The 7,040-nt window shown below is 46.7% G+C and overlaps 1 pseudogene; it reads right to left on the bottom strand.

The window, feature by feature from the left end:
* Positions 1–483: 483 nt before the first annotated feature.
* LOC123486143 lies at positions 484–4,659 on the bottom strand (annotated as a pseudogene).
* Between the last annotated feature and the right edge of the window lie 2,381 nt (positions 4,660–7,040).

Genomic DNA, 7,040 nt, shown 5'->3' with positions numbered 1-7,040 from the left:
AAGAACACACACACACAGGCAATTTCCACCAAAATGATTTTAGAGAATTAACTCTTTCTTTGTAAAGTGCCAGATCATTTTTGTTATCATATTAATATTCTATAAACGGTCACAAAATATCTAATTTAAGTTAAACAGAAACAACAAGTTAAACACTGACAGTTATTGAGGAACAGTTGAACATGATGACAGGATTTAGTAACATACAGCACAGGAAGGCCTCCTGGAGGCCAGCACAACAAGAGAGACCATCCCTTTCGTCTTCAGTTGATGTCAACAGTAACGTATTCACGTTCATAGTATATAGTTAGTTCAGAGTGTCCTCTCCTTGTTCCGGGTCTCCACACCTGGCTTTGAAGTTGTGGTTGACGAAGGCAGAGGAGGGGAGATGGTCTACCTGGAGACGCGGAGACCCCGGAGTCCCCAGACAGTTTGGTGACGACCGTGAGTTCACCCCCATACTCCTCCTCCCCTTCCTGATACTCATCTCCCGCCCCCCCTTCCTGCTCCCCCGATCCCTCCCTCCTCCAACAGTCCCTCCATCAGCTCCCCCAGACTCTGTCTGATCCGGACGCAGAAGTTGGGACAGCTGAACACGTACAGCACCGGGTTTAACACCGGGTTCAGGAAGGCAAAGGTTGTCGCCATGGGCAACGCCACCTCCACCAACGCGACCTGGAGCTGCCAGTACTGGGCGGCGACCTCGATGAGGCAGAACACGTGATAGGGCGCCCAGCAGAGGGCAACGCTGCGATGACCGACGTCACCATTTTGGTGAAGCCACTTGGGATAGGCCGGGCTCGGTCCGTCTGGAAGACAATTGGACAGAGGGGGAAGTAGGGGTGGAACATTTTTGGATTGGGGGGTGGAGCTTTTGGTGTTTGTGTTGGGTTTTGACTCTCTACGTTCCACGTTGGTAACAATCAACGCCCCGGTGAGTCTACTACCGCTGTCCTTCCTCCTCCTCTTCCTCCTCTGGCTCAGACTGATGCTGAAGAGGGCGTAGCTCCCTGCAATCACCACTAGGGGAGTAGGAACGCCAGGAACGTTTTGGACACAGCGGTCGCCGCCTGCCGTACCCCTACAGTCCCTCTGCAGGGTCCCTGGCGACGAGTACAATCCAAAATGGTGGTAGCAGAGCTTCCTGCCGTCCTTCTTCTCTGTCACCGCCCGGAACAGGAAGTAAGGGAAGGCGTTGGCCGCCGCCCACAACCAGCCCAACGCACACACCTTGGAAGAAGAAAAAGAAGATTAGAAGATGACTTTATTGTCCAATGCCCTGAGTAACCTCTTGCCCTCAACCTCACACCCCTAGGGTCACTCTGCCTAACAGACACTTGTCTTCTGCTTTATGCAGTTTAGAAAGAGTTATTATTAAAGTGTCTACAATATTACAACAATCGGCAACACCCTATTACAGATTAAAAACCAAGTTTGAGACACTGTAAACGTTCATAAGTAATCATAATACATTACATCATTATATCATGACATCATCAACGTACTTAAAACAAAACGAATGACGTAACAAAACAGAAAGTGCAGTAAAACCTTCCAGAGCGGCGCTGACGGAGCGGTGGTTCTGGCTCCAGACGGGCAGCGCCACCAGGAGACAGCGGTCCAGAGAAATGGCCGCCAGGAGGAAGGCTGACACAAAACATGTTGAGGAAGAGACTGAGGACTGGGCCGTACACAGCGGACCTAGAGGATAGGACCAACTTTTATTGTTCCCAAGGAGAAAACAGTGCTGCTGTATAGCAAAAAGCAATGGCATTATTCTTGTGACACTACTGTCTATCTATCTATCTATCTATCTATCTATCTATCTGTCTGTCTGTCTGTCTGTCTGTCTGTCTGTCTGTCTGTCTGTCTGTCTGTCTGTCTGTCTGTCTGTCTGTCTGTCTGTCTGTCTGTCTGTCTGTCTGTCTGTCTGTCTGTCTTCTGTCTGTCTGTCTGTCTGTCTGTCTGTCTGTCTGTCTGTCTGTCTGTCTGTCTGTCTGTCTGTCTGTCTGTCTGTCTGTCTGTCTGTCTGTCTGTCTGTCTGTCTGTGTCTGTCTGTCTGTCTGTCTGTCTGTCTGTCTGTCTGTCTGTTCGTTCGTCTGTCTGTCTGTCTGTCTGTCTGTCTGTCTGTCTGTCTGTCTGTCTGTCTGTCTGTCTGTCCGTCCGTCCGTCCGTCTGTCTGTCTGTCCGTCTGTCTACTACATGACCAACGGTATGTGGACACCTGCTCGTCAAACATCTAATTTCAAAATCATGGGCATTAATATGGAGTTGGTGCCCTCTTTGCTGCTATAACAGCCTCCACTCTTCTGGGAAGGCTTTCCACTAGATGTTGGAACATTGCTGCGGGGACTTGCTTCCATTCAGCCACAAGAGCATTAGTGAGGTCCGGCACTGATGTTGGGCGATTAGGCCTGGCTCGCAGATGGCGTTCCAATTCATCCCAAAGATGTTCGATGGGGTTGAGGTCAGGGCTCTGTGCAGGCCAGTCAAGTTCTTCCAGATCGATCTCGACAAACCATTTCTGTATGGAACTCACTTTGTGCACGGGGGCATTGTCATGCTGGAAACTGGAAGGGGCCTTCCCCCAAACTGTTGCCACAAAGTTGGAAGCACAGAATTGTCTAGAATGTAATTTTATGTTGTAGCGTTAAGATTTCCCTTCACTGGAACTAAGGGGCCTGAACCATGAAAAACAGCCCCAGACCATTATGCCTTTACAGTTGGCACTATGCATTGGAGCAGGTAATGTTCTCCTGGCATCTGCCAAACCCAGATTCATCCATCGGACTGTCTGATGGTGATTCGTGATTCATCACTCCAGAGAACGCATTTCCACTGCTCCAGAGTCCAATGGTGGCGAGCTTTACACCACTCCAGCCGACGCTTAGCATTGCACATGGTGATCTTAGGCTTGTGTGCAGCTGCTCGTCCATGGAAACCCATTTCATGAAACTCCTGACGAACAGTTCTTGCGCTGACGTGGCTTCCAGGGATGGTCCCGTTTATGTGCTACGCGGTTCAGCACTCGGCGGTCCCGTTCTGTGAACTTGTGTGGCCTACCACTTTGTGGCTGGGCCTTTGTTGCTCCTAGACGTTTCCACTTCACATTAACAGCACTTACAGTGGATCGGGGCAGCTCTAGCAGGGCAGAAATTTGACAAACTGACTTGTTGGAAAGGTGGAATCCTATGACGGTGCCACAGTGAAAGTCACTGAGCTCTACAGTAAGGCCATTCTACTGCAAATGTCTATGGAGATTGCATGCATGGCTGTGTGTTTGATTTTATACACCTGTCAGCAACGGGTGTGGCTGAAATGCCGAATCCACTCATTTGAAAGGGTGTCCACATACTTTTGTGTATATATAGTGTACATTGCCAATACCCATGTCATACATATATTGTACATACAGTATACATCTATTTAATGCACACTCTGTCAGTGGCTTACTAGTTTAGCTCCTACGTATTGCTGTTAATGTATTTCAATGTAGGCGTAACCATAGACACAACAATGGAGAGGCTGATGTCATAGAGCCCCTAGTCATCAGAATGGCAGAATTTGTCAGCCATTTTAGTTGTGGACCCGCTATTACTAGGACGTCACATAGAAGTAGAATTCACATTTACATTTTACATTTTAGTCATTTAGCAGACGCTCTTATCCAGAGCGACTTACAGTTAGTGAGTGCATACATAATTTTTTTATTTTTCATTCTGGCCCCCGTGGGAATCAGACCCACAACCCTGGCGTTGCAAGCCATGCTCTACCAACTGAGCTACATCCCTGACTTAGCGGGAGTAAAAGAAAATGCCTGAGCGGAGTTTCCACCTCTGGATTTCAGTGGAAAAGGAAGCTAGGTTGAATTAGCTATCCCGGAAAACCGGATGCATCTGGTTATTGGCAACCCCGCTAACGGTGACTGATATATGGCCTATTGGCGTACCTCCCAGCTCCCAGCTGTGAGAGGAGTGCAGGTAGTGTGTAAAGAGAGGGAGGGTCAGCGTAGCCAGGAAGTCTGACAGGGCCAGGTTGAGAACCCAGACAGAGGCCACGGTGCTGTGAAGAAAAGAGAAGGAAATTCATATTTTTACTGTCTTGTTCCAAACGTTATTCCCCATGTTATTCCCAGCCCTCCGGACACCACACACACTTCCTAAGCAGAAAACACTAGACTGAGACAACCTGTGAACCAGGGTCGAATTGAAAGCAGCCAATCCAGGAAATAAACTAAAATGACAATTCAATAATAAAAACAATTTGCATTTATTTTCAATGACTTCTCAATAAACTGAAAAGTAGAAGCTATTTCTTTCAAAAGTTTTAACATTTCTGAATTTTTTTTTCAAATCACTTCCTGAATTGACTGCCTTCATTTCGAATTGAGCCAAACTCTGCTGTGAACACACGCACGTACGCAAGTACGCACACACGCCCCCCAGACAACCTACCGGTGGCGCAGGCGGAAGCCGACCACCCAGAGGACCAGAGCGTTCTCCAGGATGCCCAGACAGGAGACCAGGCCGTGGACACACACCACCACCAGGTTGACCCCTGTGTTGTTGTTTAGAGTGTGGTTCAGCATGATTTGGAGGAGAGGACAGACCAGAGAGGAGGAGGAGGAGGATGATGAAGAGTTGAACATCCTGGAGTTGAGTGATGAGGAAGTGGAGGAGGAGTTGGAAGTCTTGGCTCTGGAGGGAAGAGAGAGGGAGGGAGGGATGGTTGTTATATATGCTGTTGTAGAAAGGGCAGACCAGAGAGGAGGAGGAGGAGAGGAGGAGTTAGACATTATGGTTCTGGAGGGAGAGAGTGGAGGAGAGAGAGGGGAGAGAGAGGGAGGAGAGAGAGAGGGGGAGAGAGAGGGGAGAGAGAGGGAGGAGAGAGAGGGGGAGAGAGAGGGAGGAGGGAGAGGGAGGAGAGAGAGAGGGGGAGAGAGAGGGCAGAGAGGGAGGGGGGAGAGAGAGAGAGAGACACCGATAAGGACAAAGAGAGAGAGTGAGAGAGAGTGACAGAGAGGGGGGGGAGCGAGAATTAGATGAGTGACATGTAATGTCATTGGGACACCTGGTGACATTAACCATTAGTCTTTTCCAAGAACAGACAGACAGACACAGATACAGTACTATAATGGGCAAAAAATCCAGTTGTGTTGGCCTATATTTTTTCCATTACATGAAATAATCCACTTATGGCTTGTAAATAGGGTACGTGAGTCATGACTCATGACATTAAATGTGATTACATTAATCTAGTATTTAACAACTTTCAGATCCTCATCATTGATGTGGGGTGGACTAAGTCTCTTCCTGTTCATGTGCTTTGGAAACCTTGAAACCCTTATTTTCCTGGTTGCAAAACCTCGCTGGGAAGAACACTGCACTCATAAACAATGGTCAGTATTGTAGTCCTTCATGGGAATGACTGTTCCAACTGATTGCTCACACCTGTTACTGTGGAAGACAGAGAGGAGCAAGTTTGAACTGCTGCTTCTTAAGCTTACCGTATGCCTTCCAGTCTAAACATTTTGCGCATTTTTGTTGTTTTGGTCTTCGGCTGCTCGTGTACATTACATTTTTCTTCAGGCAAGTCAATGTTTGGTACCGAAGTCTACGCCCCTTAGTTGGTGATTGGTCAACAGTACTACTCCTAGTGTTTTCATGCAAAAATAAAATAAAAAGAATACTGCACCAAACATCTCGATTAATTCAACTATTTTGAGAGTGTTTCTGGCTATGCTGTTGCTACAGTGGCTCAAGAGGGACAAACAACAGTACAATTATAGATTCTGCTAGGAGCAAACTGAACCTACTGTATGTATGTCGACGCCTTTCGGCCCACTGAGGTTTCATCATGTGGATTATTTATTTTGGACAACTGACTGACCAGAACTGATGACATCCATATTTTTTTTCATTGTTTGCTGCTGGAATCATTGTATTTTTTTGTCTTGATGGATTTTTAACAGAATTGAATTAAACATTTGATTTCATTGGAAGACAGACATTGTTGCCTAATTGCACCAGAGAGTTGATTTCATTTAGCGAGTCAGTGACACAGACACACTCATGCACATCTGCACGTCCTCACGCTCAGAGACAGATCCTCATCATTGGTGTGGGGTGGACTAAGTCTCTTCCTGTTCATGTGCTTTGGAAATCTTGGAAACCTTATTTTCCTGGTTGCAAAACCTCGCTGGGAAGAACACTGCACTCATAAACAATGGTCAGTATTGTAGTCCTTCATGGGAATGACTGTTCCAGCTAATTGCTCACACCTGTTACTGTGGAAGACAGAGAGGAGCAAGTTTGAACTAATGTTTCTTAAGCTTACTGTATGCTTTCCAGTCTAAACAGTCATGCACATCTGCACATCCTCACGCTCAGAGACAGACAGATGTCGGACAGGAAGACAGGAAAGAGCATTATCAGACTTTGCTCTTAAGAACCCAAGGCATTAACAAGGCATTCTGCCTTATCCCAAGGGTTGTCAGCTGTAGCATCCGCTATCTGTTTTAACTATAGAAACGTCCATAATAATCACTTGCTAAACAGTTTTCAAACATATGAAATTTATGTTCCCATATCAGCGAAGAAATAATCCTTCAAATAAAAAAGATACACTTAACATAGCAGGTTTGCACAGATCCATACGGCTGTGTGCCTCCAGCAGACCAACTACACTTCCTCTACACTTTCTCTACACTTCCTCCACAGTTAGCTTACACACATGTGTTCGAGCTAGAGGATAATTAGCACGGTGGTAGCCTGTAAGCGCTCGTAACATGGCAATATGGCCGTGTGGGAACACTAGCCCTAACCCCATAAAGGTTTTTTTTCTTTTCATTTTTTTCGCTGATATAAAGATACTATACGTTCCTTTTGTTTCCAAACTGTACCTCAAGCGATGCGTGTTAACGTTCAGAACGCGCATCGGGGCTCTCTAACAAAACTCCCCCTGCCCAGAAGATACCTTCATGAATTGATGCTGAAGGTAGTTAAACTTGAGTCTATGAATGAGCTAGAGCCGACTGTGAT

The sequence above is a fragment of the Coregonus clupeaformis genome, unplaced genomic scaffold, assembly GCF_020615455.1.
Source record: "Coregonus clupeaformis isolate EN_2021a unplaced genomic scaffold, ASM2061545v1 scaf1033, whole genome shotgun sequence".
In the NCBI taxonomy this organism is placed as follows: domain Eukaryota; kingdom Metazoa; phylum Chordata; class Actinopteri; order Salmoniformes; family Salmonidae; genus Coregonus; species Coregonus clupeaformis.
This window is presented reverse-complemented; position numbering and strand designations above follow the sequence as displayed.